The sequence below is a fragment of the Elephas maximus genome, chromosome 1 (assembly GCF_024166365.1).
Source record: "Elephas maximus indicus isolate mEleMax1 chromosome 1, mEleMax1 primary haplotype, whole genome shotgun sequence".
Classification (NCBI taxonomy): Eukaryota; Metazoa; Chordata; class Mammalia; order Proboscidea; family Elephantidae; genus Elephas; species Elephas maximus.
This window is the reverse complement of record NC_064819.1, coordinates 77,060,559-77,078,512: the sequence shown is the minus strand read 5'-3', so window position 1 is coordinate 77,078,512 and position 17,954 is coordinate 77,060,559. Positions and strand designations below refer to the sequence as shown.

General features: G+C 40.1%; 1 non-coding gene across 1 annotated transcript; it reads left to right on the top strand.

Annotated features, from left to right (window-relative positions):
• Positions 1–4,795: 4,795 nt before the first annotated feature.
• Positions 4,796–4,869, top strand: TRNAI-AAU (transfer RNA isoleucine (anticodon AAU)). Its single transcript has one exon. It is a non-coding gene; the product is annotated as a tRNA-Ile (tRNA).
• The last annotated feature ends 13,085 nt before the right edge of the window (positions 4,870–17,954 follow it).

Sequence of the window (17,954 nt, the reverse complement as noted above, 5' to 3'; positions counted from 1 at the left end):
TTGCTACCTGTCAACTTTTCCCCTTCTAACCCTGCATCCCTCACTGCTTTACAGGTATTGTTCCTATATCATTCCCTAATAAACTTCCTGCACACAAATATCTAATCCACGTGAACACAGCTTGTGCCAGGAGTGGTCAAGAAACTATATACTAAGTGGGATTTTGGAGCTGGATCATTCTCTATTCATATGGCAATGAATCATATGTCATTAATATAGTGAACCAACGTTATCCCCTACAAGTGCCCTGAGAGTCTAAATATCCATGGACCATACAAAGCTCAGGGGACAAAAAGTCTCTTTAGGTGCTTTCACAGAGGTACTCTGCCTATTACATTTTGCCCTAAATTGGAAATTAATCAACTTTAGCCTTTGAGGGAGCACAAAGAAGAGGCCGTCTCTCCAGGATATAGGAATGCACAGGGCAGATCCAACTGGGATCCTCCTTCCTGTCTGGAAGGCAGTCCTCACCCCTGATCCACCTGATCCTTTCCAGGGGTCGCAGTATCCTTCTCAAAGGCTTCCTGGGGAAGGATGAAGGAGCACTCTCCAGTGAATGTTTCTCTAGGGAAGAAATAGACAAGCTCCAGAACGTCTTATTTTGCAATGGAGGAGCGAAGCTCATTTCTGCTGGAGGTAGTTTTGTGTTTCTTTTCTTTTTCTTTTTGCAGGAGTGCAGAAAGGGGAAATAGAAAACATAAAGAGAAGCTTGAAAAAATAGTGTCATCTAGTCTTTTTTTTTTTTTTTTTAGTCATAGTTAAGATTATGTAAATGACAGTCTGCTTTGGATGAGTGAAGAGGGAGACAGCAAACATATGTCTATCTGAATGTAAAAGAGTACTGTTTTTTTTTAAAAAAAAACAGTTGTCTGGTTAGCTTGTTTGTTTAGAGTGTGGTATTAATAATGCCAATTTCACAGCTTTGTTCTATGTTTGGGCCAGGAAAACAAGATTTCTGTTGATTAAAAATAAATATACAAATAACTTTGGACTCAATTCACACCCAGCTAAACTGAGAAAATAGGCACTCTGATATAAAATCTAGTTCAAATGTCAACTGTATGTCTTTAATAATCCTCAGTAGTGACACCTACCCTCTTTACTCTCCCTCAAAAATGGGCACGGTGAAAGAAGAAACAAAGAAATTTTTGGAACAAGTGACAGAAAGCCTTAAGTTAGAAATTTTAGTGAAGAAAAGGAAGCTAGAAGTGAGGATAGCCTTCTGGATGCGCTGTGTGCATGGAGGCCATTGTCCGCTTGACATCTTGTTCTCGTCCCTTTTCCAGGGCCCAACACACTGCATTTCCATGGGACTGTCATGTACTTTCTCTACCTGATTATCTCCACTACCTGATTGTCACCTCAGCCCTTGCACTGTTCTTTCTTACCGCTGAAACTAATCCATATAGTTTTATAGCAATCACAGTCAGACACAATGCATGTTTTCCTTCCTTCCTTCTTTTTTTTTTTAAGGTATCAATTGACTTCCACTCTAATTTCTGTCCATGAAGACAGTTTTTTTTTTTCTGTTTTCCTTTTCTGGATCTCCAGGACCTAGAATGATGCCAAAGCCAGAGTGAATGTATGAAACCTTTTAATTTTCTCCTGACTTTCATGTTAATTCCATAAATATTCATATATGCCATTTGTCTCCTACCTTAAAATAATGAACTTTGATACTTTTTGATACATAATTTGTGGGCAACACATGTTTCAAAAAACGTAAAACTTTTCAAACATGCTGCAAAATCCATTTGGTTGCATTGATTTCTCAAATACTACTACTACTACACACACACACACACACGCACACACACACATGCACAACCCAAAGCCACCAGGCCTCTCTAACTAAGACCCAGGAATCTGTAACTGTGCTTATAAGACTTATGCTGCTGTACAAAAGCCAAAAAAGACAAAAGTTTGACCCAACCAGATTCCTGGGTGCATTGCCTCATACTTAACTAATATTCCCCAAAGAACTTTTCTTTCATTTTTCAACATTACACCAACCCCCACTGGAGGGCAGCAAATACTTTCAGTGGAAAAACCCCCTTCCAAGAATCCTAACCAAAAAGAAAAACCCAAACCCATTGCCATGGAGTGGATTCTGACTTATAGCGAACATATAGGACAGAGTAAGAATCCTAAGATCCCAAAAATGTTTGTGGACACTTTCTTTCCAACGTGTCATGAAAGAGTTTTAACTGGGAAATTCAATTGTTTACCCATGAAATTTTTTATTACTATGCAGAAGTTAAAAAAAACTTAATAATTTTAATATATTCTTGGTATGTCCTAACTATTTAATATTCCAAGATTATTATATGTTCTGTTGAGAGCTCTTTGAAATTAATGTTAATCATTATGTTTAAAAATACTTTAAAATTTGCTTTATTTAGCCTTACATTCGTTATATAAATAATTCCCCTAAAGTCTTTCACTTTGAAGAATTCTCAACATATTAATGACATCATGTTGATTAAACCAAATGAACAAGACCTTTGGAAAGAAGAAAAAAATTGATGGCGATCCCTGATGACATTTGACTTGCCACCAGAAGTCCCTAGGGGTCAATTTCAAAGCGGATAAGCTTTTGAGGTCCTCACTTGACAGAAAACCTGTACATTCCACGCTCTGAATCTGAAGGGAGCCAGGTCCACCGGTTCCACGCAGAAGGGGATCTTTGGGGCAGGGGCCTTCTCTTGAGACCCGCCTCCACCCACTTGGAAACCACGGAAACAGAGAGGAAGCGGGCAGAGGAGGCGCTGGCACTGGCAACGGGTGGGCCAAGACCTAAGTGTCAGCGTCTCTAGGGACAAGATGTACTGCTTTCAAGCCCAGGCCAACACAGAGGGCAGGAGAGTTCTTGCGTTGGTCACAATACATACGCTCGTATATGTTGGGTTAGGAGGAAGAATCTTCCGTATAAAATTAGTTCATTTCTAAGTTCAAAAAACAGATGTTTTCCCACCCTGTTTCATAGCAAGGCCTTTCCTATACTGGGCAAACCCAATCACTGCAATTACGATGAAACTGGCCTTCAGTCTCAAGGTCGGTCTACAGAATAGAGTTTTTCTACATGCCCCAGGCTGGATAATCTCAGAGCAGTCTTTTCCTCCAGGAAGTTCTCACAGTGGCGGTACACTTCTGTCATTCATACTTTTTGCCTATTAAAACGACCAAGCAAACTCCACTATTCATAACAATCAAAGTCTTCCCTCATGGACTCCATTCCTTTACAAACACAGGCGAGCTGGCGACAGGAATGAAGCATTTAATTTTAAGAAACTCCTCACTATTGTCCCATGGAAATTACTCTTGTGTAATACCTCTCTAGTGAAAGAAAATTACCCTTTAGGAACCAGAGCCCCAGGCCCTCAGGACTGAACTCTGGAAGCCCCTGAGTCCTCACTAGGGGTCGCGCAGCTAGCTGCAGGGATATGACCCCGGAATGTCAAGCTGCAGCCAGATACATGGGGTGGGGTGATTTGCAAAACTGGACTCTATATTGTTCATCCCTGGGACATCACACATCTTTATATTCGGCTTCACACAGTCCTCAAAAACAAAAACAAAAACAAAAAAACTTGATTTACTGGAGGAGAATGAAAACTGTGATATATTTTTCTTTTCTTTCTTCTTCCCGCCGTTTTCACTATCTTCCCTTAACATTCCCTTTTTTGCTTAGGTAGAAGGAAGTCGCCTTTTTCCAGGTTTTGCCTTAAGCATCGCTTAGTATAGGGGACCCACACACTCAGTACCTAGTGTAGAGATGGCAGGTGCCTCCAGATGAGTAGGGAGAAGATGGTGGTGTCTGTGCTTCTCCACTCCAGCGTCCATGTTTTATGGGGGTGGCTAGAAAAGAGCAGCTTGAAACCTCCGAAATAATCTGACCGTCAAGACCTACACTGTTCGAATATTGCAGGCAATGATTAAAAGAATATATTGGCCAGTTAGCAAAATCTACCAGCCTTTGTTTATTTTTCCAAACCTGATCATCAGCCACGAGGACATTCTGTACTCTTTTTCCCTTTCGTGAACTGAAATTATTGACCAACCCACAATGCTGGGCGGGGGCACGCGGGACACTAGAGGAGTAAAGAGCGAGAAAACACAGTCCTCCGCCTCAGGGAAAGGAAAGAGGACATGAGCGGTTAATGACAATAAAATCGCAAAATGGACGCACAGAGATCCGTGCCGCAGGGCGTTTTCTCGAACACAGAGAAGGGTCATCTGCCCGGGATTTCGGAAGAAGCAGGGAAGATCCACCGGGACGTTCCTTCCTGTCAGGAGGGGAATTCTCAGGACGTCAGCAGGGACCAAATCGACCAGGTCCTTCTCGGGGGCGGGGAGTGTCTGAATCGTTCTGAAAGGTTTGCTTCCTGGGGTAGGCTGAAGGAGCCCTGCTCTAGTGAATACTTCTCTTGGGACGAAATCGACGGCTCCAGAACTCTTTATTTTCCATAAAAAAACCCAGTGCGGTCGAGTCGACTCCGACTCATAGTGACCCTCTAGGACAGAGTAGAACTGCCTCATAGGGTTTCGAAGGAGTGCCTGTCTTATTTTCCATAGGAGAAGCGAATTCATCTCTGCTGGAGATAGAGATTTTGTTTCTTTTCTTTTTGCGGGAGTGAGGAAAGGCGAAATAAAAAACATACAGAGAAGCTTGAAAAACGAGTGTCATTTAATCATAGTTAAGATTTATGTAAAAGCGAGGATCCTTTGGATGAGTCAAAAAGGTGCGAAAACTTTTCCTAGTGTCTGAATATAAAAAACATACCATCCTTCAGAAGGCCGGTGAGCTCAGTTGGTTAGAGCGTGGTGCTAATAACGCCAAGGTCGCGGGTTCAATCCCCGTACTGGCCAAGGGGGAAAGTTTATTAAGAAAAAATCTTGCTATCCTCACTCTAAGCCCAGCTGCACTTTAAAAATAACCTCTGTGAAATCAAATCTAGATCAATTGTCAACTTTATTTCCCTAATCCTCAGCAGTGACAGCTATACCCTCTTTGTTCCCCCTCTAACGGGGCGGCGGGAGGGGGGAGACAAAAAACAGTTTTTTGGAACAAGTGGTATAAACCCTCAAGATAGAAATTTTAGTGAAGAAAATCAGGGTAACAGTGCGGATGGTCTTGGAGATAGGGTGTGCCTCTGATGGCCACTGTACATCTCAGCATCTCATTTTCCATGTGCCTTTTTCAGGGTCCAGCTCACTGTGACTCTGTGTCGCCGTCAAGCACTTTCTCTACCTGATTATCTCCTCTACCTGAGTGTTTATTCATCCCTTATAATGCGCTTTCCTACTCTTGAACATGGTGTTTCTCCTTATTAAATACAGACAATCAAATATAATGCATATTTTCATTTTTTTAACCTACAAGTTGGCTTCTGTCCATGATACAATTTCTGTACATGAAGAGAGATTTTTTTTTCCTTTTTCTGGATCCCCAAGAGCTAGAACGGTGCCAAAGTCAGATGAACGTGGGAAACCTCTGGATATGCTCCTGACTATTGTGTTATTTCCATGAATATCCACATGTGCTGTCTCCTAACTTAACAAGGTTTCTCTTGACCCAACACATCCCTCTAGCTACTACCCTGGCTTTCAGTTGGCTTTATAACATCCCCTAGAGAATTCTCCGGATTTCCTATCTCCAGTTTCTCTCTTGCTGTTTTGAAATGCACTAAGTTCTGGTTTTTGACACCACTGGTTCATGGAAACTTCTTGTCAAGATTACCAATGACTTCCTCTCACTTTTTCAAGACTTTCTCTTCTGTTATGGATTCAATTGTGTCCCTCTAAAATTTGTGTTGAAATCCAAACCCCTATACCTGGGAATTTAATCCCATTTGGTCATCAGTTTTTTTTATATTAATGAGGCCATTATCAGTGTAAGGTGCGTCTTAAATGTAATCACTTTTGAGATACAAAAAGAACAGATTAGGCACTGAGACAAGGGTGGACAAACTGAGGAAGACAGAAGCACACTAAGGATCCACAAGGACCCCAGGAACTCTGAGGCTATGGAAACTGAGGCAAGGATCTTCCCCCAGGGCCAACGGAAAGAATTCCCCTAGAGCTTTGCCCTGTATTTGGACTTCCAGACTCCTAAACTGTGAGAAAACACACTTCTGCTTCTTAAAGAAAACAATTGTGGTATTTCTGTAACAGTAATAAGTAGCCCTAAGGAAATAAGACAAATTCTCAGTGTCAATAAACACTATCTTAAAATTTTTTTTTTTTTTTACTTCCAAGACACTGCTGTCCTGACTGCCTTTCTACCTCACTGGCTCATTCTTTTCAATAGTCTTTGTTTGTGTCACCTCTCCTCACCCATTCTATAGGAGAATGTCCCACAGATTGGTCCTTGAACATTTTCTCTATATGTACTCCCTCCCTGGTAATCTCACCCATTCTCATGCTTTAAATCATCAACATAATAGAGCTGCCCCATAGGGTTTCCAAGGTTATAATCTTTATGGAAGCAGACTGCCAAATATTTCTCCCATGGAGTGGCTGGTGGGTTTGAACTAGTGACCCTTTGGCTAGCAGACAAACCCTTAACCACTTGATGAAAACGGGTTTGTTTTTTTTGGTTTCTATGCCTACAACTCACAAATGTGTATCTGCAGCCTAGACCACTCCATGAACCTCACATCTTGGATATGCAACTGATTCCTTGGGATTACCGCTTGGATGTTTTATGCTAGGCATCTGAAAGTTAGCATGTCTAAAACTGAACTGCCATGTTTCTCTAATAATCCTACTGTATCCAATCTCCCCCATTTCAGTAATGGTAACTCAATTCTTTCACTCCCTCAAGCTAAAAAACCTTGAAATCATCATTTATTTCATTCTTTCTCTCCTAGCTCACATCCAGTTTGTGAGGAATTTCCCTTCTCTCTATCTTCAAAATATATCTAGACTCTGACTACTTCTTACTACTCTTGAGAGCCACCACCATCTTGTCTGGCATAGGGGAAAAAGACCCCAGAATCAAATTTGATCAGAAGAGATCTTTATTAAGCAAATACAAAGGTGATTGTTGCCATGAGAGGTGTGCCAGTGTGCACCAGACACAAGAGACTAACAGAATCCACTGAATCACAATCAGGGAATCTCTAATACACTACTACAGAGGGAAGTAAATTAAGAAAAATTACATTATTGCCAAAGGCCAGAAACATATCATACGGGAATAAATGGTTGGTTTAAGAAGTCTTTGTTGGCTATATAACCATTTAGTTAGTAGGGGGATGTTTCACTGGGAACAACCTGGGAACATCCACTCTTGCTTTAGTGACTTGGAAACAGTCGTCAGGTCAATCACAAGACAACTGCAATATGCCGCTTGGTGAGAGCATAATTTTCTATAGCATAGCCTATTTGTTGGCTAAGATAAAGTACCTTTCATGGAACATTCCTCCCCTAGGTAGGGGAAACAATGAAACAATGAGTTTCAGTGTGTACTGTCTCTCATTTCTTTCTGGAACTTTTCATAATGATTTTAACAAATGTTCACACAAAACGGATTCCAGCATTAACTACTACCCCTTAACAAACTTTTGTATAAAAATAGATTCTAGCCCCTGGACTTTACGTCAGCCTCACTACTTCTGGCAAGACACCTATATAAATTTAAGGATCCCTAGGTCATTTTATTTTTTTTCCTTAGGTCATGTCCAGAACCCTGGTGGAGCAGTGGTTAAGAGCTATGGCTGCTAACCAAAAGGTTGGCAACTTGAATCCACCAACACTCTTTGGAAACTCTACTGGGGGCAGTTGTGCTCTGTCGTATAGGGTCGCTACTTGGCTGAGTCAACTCCATAGCAATGAGTTTGACTTTTTTGGGGGGGTGATGTCACATTCAAGCCATTATCATTTCTTACAGCATGAGGAAAGGGACTTAACAAATCTCCTTGTACTTATTCTTCTCTCTGTAAAAAATATTGTCCACAGAACTGGCAAAGTGACCTTTTAAAAAACATTATCACATGGAGTTACTTCACTGCTTAAAGCCATCATCTCCTCATTTTATCAGAATAAAAGTGGCCTTATAAAATGGCATGTAAAAAGGTCATGGAAGCTCCATACACGTCCAAACTCCCTGAGGGACCGAATTGCTTGGCTGAGGTCTGTGGGAAGCATAGTCTGGGGTAATATCTAGCTCAACTGGCATAACATAGTTTATAAAGAAAATGTTCTACATGCTACTTTGGGGATTAGCATCTGCGTTCTTAAAAGCCTGTGAGCAGCCATCTAAGATACGCCACTGGTCTCACCCCTCTGGGAGCAAGGAAGAATGAAGAAGACTAAAACAAGACTGATTAGTCCCAAGGACTACAGGACCACAGGACCACATCTACCACCAGACTGAGTCCAGTACAGCTAGAAGATGCCCGGCCACCACTGACCACTCTGACAGGGATCACAATAGAGGGTCTGGGACAGAGCTGGAGAAAAATGTAGAACGAAATTGTAACTCACAAAAAAGACCAGGCTTACTGACCTGACAGAGACTGGAGAAACCCTGAGAGTAGGGCCCCTGGAAACCCTTTCTGCTCAGTAATGCAGTCACGCCTGAGGTTCACCCTTCAGCCAAAGATTAGTCAGGCTCATAAAACAAAACAAAACTAAAGGGGCACAACAGCACAGAGGCAAGGACTAGAAGGCAGGAGGGGACAGGAAAACTGGCAATAGGGAACCCAAAGTGGAGAAGGCAGAGTGTTGACATGCTGCACGGTTGTTAACCAATGTCATAAAACAATATGTGTACTAAGTGTTTAAAGAGAAACTAGTTTGTTCTGTAAACCTTCTTCCGAAGTAAAATAAAAAAGAACGTGCACGTTTCCAATGACTGCATGAAAGAGAAACCAAAATACCCTTTTCTCATTATTAAAAAAAAGGCCTGTGAAAGAACATGTTAAAACTGAGACACTTGACATGACTAACTGACACAGATTTGAATCCAAACTTCCCTTTGTCTTATGTCCCCTTTGTCCTCTTCTTTCAGCATATGTGTACCCTCTACCTCTTGAGTGAACAACCATGTAGTCATACTATGAGAAATTTCTTTTGTTCTCAGAAAGAACACTTGTAACTGATGTATGACAAAGTTGTAGTTCATGAATAAGCAAGCAATAGAATGTTCCAGGAAGGTAATGTCCATATGCTCCCTAGAAAGCTGTTTATGTACACAGTTTGCCCACAGAAAGTCCATGATGATTAACTGAGCTTGTGAAAACTTTACTTGTGACTCATATGTGACACATGTGTAACACCCAGCCCGCACGTATAAAAACCTTCCTCCCTATTCAGAGTTTGGAGCACCTCCCAGTGCTACTGCAACATGGGGGCACTTCTCAGTGCTGCCTCCAAACTGGGCTGTTGCTTTGGTTGTTTTCTATTCTACAATAAAGTCTATCATTTCTCTCCTTACAGAGTTCTTGTTAGTTTTACACTTTGACTTATCTGGGGTCACTAGTAGGATTCGATGGTGCATTATCTTTTAGGCACCTGAGATGCTGAGGACCCAGGCCCTGGTCTCCAACGCCATGATTTCTGCTTAATAACTTCTTGAAAATGAGCTAGGCTTTCTTGGATGAAAGTTTTTTGAGTTTTAGTGTAGATTTGTTCTTGTTCTTGCAGTTTTTCTTGTTTCTTTGGTTCTTGTTTAGTTTTTTGTTCTTGTTTTGATTCTTGCAAGTCAAAGTTTATATTTGGATTTTTATTTGAGCTCCCTCAAGACAGTTATTGTTTTTTTGGTTTTACTTTCTTGCAAGACCCTGTGTCTAAGTTACTAAAGAGAATAAAGAATTGCAGAGTTAAATTTCAACTCCTACCCCACTCTGCTGAATTGCCAGCTGCTCCTCCTTCTTTTCTTCTGATATCAAAGCTGACTGAACTTCCTTTTTTTAAATGAAACTAGGCAGTAAACCTCTCTTTCCAGTGCCTTTTAACATCTGTGCTAATACACTAACCGAGAATTTCAGTGATCACTTTGGGAAAATGAGTTCTTACTTGCCCTTGTCTTTTCTTTCCTCTGGGCAACTTTTTGTTTAATTTTCAGCTTTAGTCAAAAAATCTAAATAAAATCCACCCATCTAAGCATGCATATGAGGCAATTGAAAAGAACAGGGCTTCAGTCAGGCGCACCTTAGTCCTCAAAGTGACATGTTTGCTGTTGAACACTTTAAAGTTTTTTCATAGGGATTTCTAAAATTTCAGCTCATTTCTCTTACAGGGAAACTGCTTCTTACTCCTGTTTTACAATTTAGGCTTTTAATAGTTACCCTAAAAAACTTTGATATAAATAGCTCTGTTTAAAAACACACCTAAAGAAAATAAATTATTTTAATTGGTGTAGTAAACCTTAAAAAAGGACAAATTATTCCAAATTATTTCTCTAAAGATCCTACACTGCATGCCAAAGACAACATTATGAAAATATAATTAATTCCATCCTCCATATGGTATTACTAAATTAGATTATAATATTTCTTCAGAAAACTTACTCTAATTGGTTTGTTGATAAATGAGCATCTATAGAAGTTGAGTAATCCTAATATTCCTGAGAATTAATGAAAAGGAATTTATTCTAACACAATTTTTTACGTTTTGTAATACGTGAATTTAAGAGCAGTTTCCAACATGTCCTGAAGTAACTAAGGCTAGATTAAACATATGAAATGTGTTTTAGTAAAAGAATTTGGATGGATATAGAAAGTTGAGGAAGGCTACAAGAAAGCTATAGAAAATTAGAAGGAGTTGAAGTAACCGAGGTGAGAAAGGAAGGGATGGAAAAAGAATTTAGGTGATTATTCAACTTTATAGAATGTTGAAAGAAGGTCAAATAGAAAGCTAGATTGCCTCAGAAAAAATATATATTCATGTGTATTGAGGCTTTGTGTTTGTGTACTGAAGGATTGTAAAATGAGAAATACATAACAAAGGAAAGAAATTTGAAAGTTTTCATAAGGAAAGAATTTGTTTGATTTAGTCCGGGTTCTTATATGGCTGCAGCTAAAGTTTGATGAGTTAATTCATGAGAATTTAAAAAATTTTTAATAACAAACAACATAGAAAACAAACAAATGAGTTTCTTGTTGTTAAAAAAACAAAATTTTCCTTGTTTACTGGGTTGAACATTTAATTTTCTTCTTGTGCAATCTGCCTTAAAAGCAAGAGTTTTAACCCAGTAAATTCCTGAACATGATAATTTGAATATCTTGACTATTTTCAAATCTCATAGAAAACTACAAAGATTTGTTTCCATTTCATAAAGAGAAAAATGCTTAAGAATTTTATGAAGTATGTTATGAATTACATGAAATATGTTGTCATATTGAGAACATTACCACATTTTATCTGAGTTAAAATTTATGTCATAATTTTATTATTTCCATTTCTGACTTAGTTACAGTTATTGCTTCTTTTAAATCTAATATCATCAAGATGCTATTACTTTATCCTTTGGAATAAATTTTGATGCTATGTGTTTTCAGTAATAGAAGGCATGTTGAATCAAGAAGTCCTTCTGAATTTATGTTTTGAATTGCAAGTTTTGATACATAATTTGTGAGTAACACCTGTCCCAAAAAATGTAAAACTTTTCAAAAATGGGAAAAGTCCTTTTGGTTGAATTGGTTTTTCACATATGACACACACGCAATATCTAAAGCTGCCAAGATGCTCTAAAACTGACCAAAAAAAAAAAAAGGCTATAAATGTTCTTAGAAGCCTTACGATGCTGTACAAAAGCCGGGAAGTGTGACCCAATCACACTTCATGGTAGCACTGCCTCCTACCTAAGCCTCCTACCTTAGTGAATATCCGCCAAAGAACTTCTCTTTCATATTTTCAACATTAATCAAGCCCCCACTGGAGGGTAGCAAATATTTTCAGTGCGAAAAGTACCCTCCCGAGAAACCTGAGATCCTGAAAATATTTCTGGACATGTTGCATCCCACATGTCATGAAAGGGTTGTAATGGGGAAATTCAGATTGTTTAACCAGGAAATATTTTGTTACTATTCAGATGTTAAAAAAAACTTAGTAATCTTGGTATATCATTCATATATCCTAACTATTTAATATTATGTTCCAAGAAGATGATATGTTATATCAAAAGCTCTTGGAAACTAAGATAAATCATTACACATAACAATATTTTCATCTGAAGATTTTTTTGAATCAACTTTGTTTAACTCTGCATTAGTTATATACCTAATTTCCATCATGTCCATCACTTTTTAGAATTATTATTATAAGTTACCCTAACCATTTTGAAGTTTGTCATTTGAAAGCAAATTTTACTTTGCTAATTCCCTGAAAATGCTTGACTACAATATTTCAATATATTCTACCATATTGTACTTATGAAAAGGACCTTAATTAGTTCTCCTCACCATTCCATGTACAACCAAGCTCCAAAAATTAAACCTTTGATCTCTTTATCTCAATTTAAGAAAGCCAAAAACATTTCTTTGGACACACCATCCTTCTGGGGACTTAAAGATTATATCCAAAGGCTCCAGTGGCCAGAAGCAGACGATATCTGAAGTAGACAACTCCTCCCAAGATCAATGAACGAGACGTCATGCATGTCACTGAATTTTAAGGATTTTGTTTAGTGTTTGTCTATGTCATCGCTAATACTTCTTATTATGACTAGGTAAATAATACAGGAAGAAAGACAACAACATATCAGAAAAATTCACCAAAAAGCTACTTAACTTCATGCAATGCCTTCTATGCCTGATATTCCTTTTCTTAATATTTTTTTTTAGTTACCTAATAATATTGGCTTTTAGTTGTGTTCTTTCTTACTGGTAGATTTAATTATCTGAATCATATAGAGTATTCTTTGATGTTTGTAATCCAACTACTATTCTCCCAGCAGTGCATAAAAAAATTTCCTAAACAAAAAACAAATTTGTAGGGAACTCTAGTTACAAACCTTCATTTAATGTTTGGAAATGTCAAGTTATTCCTCCAAATGTGGTCTTACTCTGTATGTGCCCCCAACCAGAAGATCACAGAAGCAGAGTATATGAGTTATGGCATGGTAAAGCAGGGGGTCTGTATATGATAAGTACAAAAGGAAAACACCCATAGAGTACATCCATGCAAAAGAAAAGAAAACGAAAACACCCAAACCCATTGCTGTTGAGTCGATTCCAGCCCATAGCAACCCTATGAACAGAGTACAACTGCCCGATGGGGTTTCCAAGGAGCAGCTGTTGGATTGGTACTGCTGATCATGTAGTTAGCAGCCAAACTCTTAACCACTGCACCACCAGGGCTCCAGGGAAAAGAAAGCACTCTTATAATGGGGTCAAGAAACCTCAGTGAAGATCCATTATCAGAAGTGGCATATGCGAAAGATCACCTTAAAACTGAGGTTACTGCCATGACTGTGACTGACACAGGTTTAAATTGAAACTTTCCTTTGTGCTTTATCCCTTTTTTTCTTCTGCTTTTAAAATATGTGAGCTCCACCTTACGTGAACAACTATGTAGTCATATTATGACAAAAATGTTATTGGTCTCAGAAAGAAGACTTGTTACTGATGTATGACAAAGTTATGGGTTATGCATAAGCAAGTGATAAGAAGGTTCCAAACACAACAGAGAACCCCTGAGGGAGCAGGAGAGCAGTGGGATGCAGACCCCAAATTCTCATAAGACCAGACTTAATGGTCTGACTGAGACTGGAAGGACCCCGGTGGTCATGGCCCCCAGACCTTCTGTTGGCCCAGGACAGGAACCATTCCCGAAGCCAACTCTTCAGACTTGGATTGGACTGGACAACGGGTTGGAGAGGGATGCTGGTGAGGAGTGAGCTTCTTGGATCAGGTAGACACTTGAGACTATGTTGGCATCTCCTGCCTGGAGGGGATATGAGAGGGTGGAAGGGGGTAGAAGCTGGCAAAAAGGACACGAAAAGAGAGTGGAGGGAGATAGGAGGCTGTCTCATTAGGGGGAGAGTAATTGGGAGTATGTAGCAAGGTGTATATGGGTTTTTAGGTGAGAGACTGACTTGATTTGTAAACTTTCACTTAAACCCACCCAGTGCCACTTAAAGCACAATAAAAATTATCTAAAAAAATAAAAGAATGTTCCATAAACTAAAAGGCAAGAATATTCACCGAAAAGATGTTTCTGTATGCCATTTGCCCCCCAAAAATCTGTGGTCATTAACTGACATGATGTAAGGTTTCTTTGCACCTCATATGTATCTGACGGAGGCTGGGTGGTACAGTAGTTAAGAACTCTGCTGCTAGCCAAAAGGTCAGTAGTTAGAATCCACCAGTCCTGTCCTTGGAAATGCTATGGGGTAGTTCTATTCCATCCTATAGGGTCACCATGAGTCTGAATCAACTGGACAACAACAGGTTTAGTATCTCATCTGTGGCCCCCAGCCCTCGTGCATAAAAATACTTCTCTTCTTTCAGAATTTACAGCACCTCCCAATGATACCCTGACCTGGGTTGTTGTTTTTGTTACCTACTCTGCAATGCAACTATCATTTCTCTTCTTAGAAAATTCTCCTTATTTTTACACTTTGACAGGCCTAACAAGCCTCCACTCGATTTGTTTGCTCCTACTACTCTCTCCACCTTGCTCACTCTGCTGCAGTTACAACTGACTTCTTGATCCTCCTTGCATACAGCAGCTACACTGCAGTCTCAGGACCCTTAACTCCAAATGCTGTGCTGAGAAGTGATGGGGTCCGCACCTCCGCCTATGGCTAGCTAGTGCAGCGGGTGTAAGATATTTTCTAACCCAATGGATAACCGAGGACCTGACAACCTGCTGTGGTGGATAAGGAGGCAAGTTGGCTATGCTATTCTGATAATTTAAAGTCTGGGGCTGCAAAGGCAACGGGAGGGTTAATTTAAGGGCTTGCTTGAAACGTAAGCGTATACAGGTGAAGAGTTTCTGGAGCAAATCCACGATTCACCAAAAGAACGACCAGTTTGTTTCCGTTCGGTTTCAAACCGGGAATCTTTACGGTGTTAGGCGGAGTGGATAACCACTACACCACGTGATAACCACTACACTAAGGAAACTTCTTTGTGATAATGCCTTTGGGCTTCAGAGATGCTTCATCTGAAATCTGTGCCTTTTTTCCAGGATCTGTTCATGGATGAAGAGCATTTTTTTTTTCCCCACTTACGCTTTCCGATTCTTACAATCGACAACATCGAAACAAGATAAATCACAGCCAAGCAAATACTACTCCCAGGGACTCAATTCCTTCACAAGCACCAGGTAGAAAAATCTCGGGCGAGTTCCAAGGAATTTTTTCTCGATAAGTTCTAGGCTCATTTCTCTGGCGGTGCAAGACGCAATTATCTTCATCTCCAGGTGACCGAACTTGAAACCTTCCGAACTAGTAAGAAACATCTGAGCTCAGTAGGGCTTCTGCACTTTGTGCCCCGATAGTAGGGGGAGCGATTGAGGGCCACAGGGTAAGGGTGTCAGGCTGTGCCCAGTTCTGTGTTGTGGGCGTGGTGTGGACTTTGTGGAAGTGAAACCTGCGGCGAGTGAGTCTATTAGACGTCAAATGAACTTTTCTTCAGTTCTGTATCACTCATATCCGATAAACTCGGTGTCCGCCGATACCTTTCAAACTGTTTTATAGCGGGTAAATGACCTTCATGATGTACCTGACTCTTCTTTGTTCTTCATTCCATTTTAACTGCCTTAAATCACTGTCCTACTCCCAGTATTGGAAACAATGGGCTTTCTACTAGATTCTAAATGAAACTTTCCCAAGGCAGAGTCCTGGCGAAAGTGCTGACCAGTGAATATATGCTTGTCCGGGAAGTATTAGAAACTCTTGACAAGAGACATTTCTCAGCCTCTGAGAAAGGTCACTTAATGTCTCCTTGTGTGGCACCTAAGCACGAACTGATGAAAATATTGTGGGTAAAGGAGGGGAAAAGCATGTTTCTTTCTTATTAACACCTTCTCAACCCTGACTCTATTTTGTTTTGAGGTAAGATCAGCAGGATAAACAGAGATCCCATTTAAGACATACATTAGTTTGTTAACTTTTCTCAAAACTTTGCTTTAATATTTATTTCAAAGAAACTATTGAGCAGCCCAATCTCATAGTGGTCACTGGAAGTACCTGATGTCCTTAGGGAAATGGCAAACTAGAAAGAGGGAAGTGCCCCTCAACTGATCATTATGACAACTGTTCTCACAGTAGTTTAGTTATAATAAAATTGCTGAGTAGAATGACACATAAAAATCTCCGGGTTCCCTCACAGAAGCACAGAAAAGAGGCATCAACACCAGTCCTGAGGATCCCGACTTGCTGGGGAAATTGGTGGCTAATCTATACTTTATTTGATTAAAAAAATAAGTGAAGTTGCTGAAGAGCAGTTGAATGGAAGGGGGATTCTGGCCTTGGGTGAAAATGGAATAGAGAGGAAGTGGAGTGTGGGGAGCTGCACTTGGAGGTTTCAGTCAGACTGTGCAGAGAGGGAAGGTAAGTGGGATAATATGCCCAGGATTAGGGAGGTCAGGGAGGGTTCTCGAGAGTAGGGAGGTTAAATTTTGACCTGAACGTGGTGAGTAGGGAAGAAGTGACTGTTTTAAAGAGGAACATGACATTGCCCGTTTTGATCCAAAGACGGCTTTGGCCTTTGCGTGAACACTGGAACATCTCTCAGAGTTCAGTTCTTAGACCTCTTCTCTTCTCTATTGATTCTAATCACCTGGCGAGGCACCATCTAATGGTTTACATTTCCCATGGTCTTCATCTGAGGACCACTGTGTGCCTCTAGCCTACTGGATATCTCCTGTTTGAACTCTCACAATAAATATTTTAGAGTTAACATATCCCAACCTGGAATTCATATGTATCCTCTGAAACTGATCCAACCGTATTGATCCCTGTCTCACTTAGCTTCAACTCTCTTCCTCCAGCTGTTTAGGACTAAGAATTTGGGATTTTCACTGGCTCCTTTTTTGCTCTATTCCCCCATCCAATCACTCCGAAAACTTTCATTGCTTTATCTTTAAAATATATCTGGAATTTGGCCACTTCTCCACACTTTAACTCTTACTAACATTCCCCAATCCATAATACTCTCTGAAGTGGACTATTATTGGTGTTTCTTAATATGTTTTGTGGTTTCCTCCATTTCCTTTAACATGATGGTTTCTACAGAACGTTTAAGGGGTCCTTTTTAAAACCCCAGAAGGACTCCATATTGTATTCACTGCTTAAAATCCAGCAATGGCTCATTACTGCACTCAAAATAAATAAATAAGAAAGAAAAAATTAAATTCTTATAATGACCTGCAAATCTCTACACAATCTCCCTGATCCCTACTCATTTTCCTCTCTGACCTTTTCTCCTAGGACTCTCCCCATCGCACTATGCTGCAGTTACTGTTGAATTTCTTGCTCTACTTTGAATACAGAGACATCATTCTATTATATAATGCACCAGACGTCTTTCTCACTATATTAATAACATCATGTTAATTAGACCAAATGAACAAGACATTTGGCAAGAAAAGAAAAACTGATGGAGACTCGTAATGACATTTGTCTTGACCCTGAAGGTCCTAGAGTTTGGTTTGGAAGGGAGCTCTTTCCTTCTAGAATTTGAAATCTTCACTTGCAGAAGGCAGTAAATCCAACTCCCTGGATTATGAAGGAAGCCTGACCCACTTTACCTTGCAGACTGGTGTTTAAGGGGCAGGCACTTCATTCCATTGACACCCTCTTCCACCCACTTGGAATACAGGGAAACAGAGAGAAATGGGGGAGGGGAGGGGCTGATCCACACTGGAGGTGGGGCGAACACCCAGGTCTCAAGGCCTCTAGGGAAACAAAGCCATGCTTCCAAGCCCAGGAGTGGGGGCAGGGCATGAGCTTTTTTGAATGTTGGTCAAAATATATTCACTCTTATATGTTGGGTTAG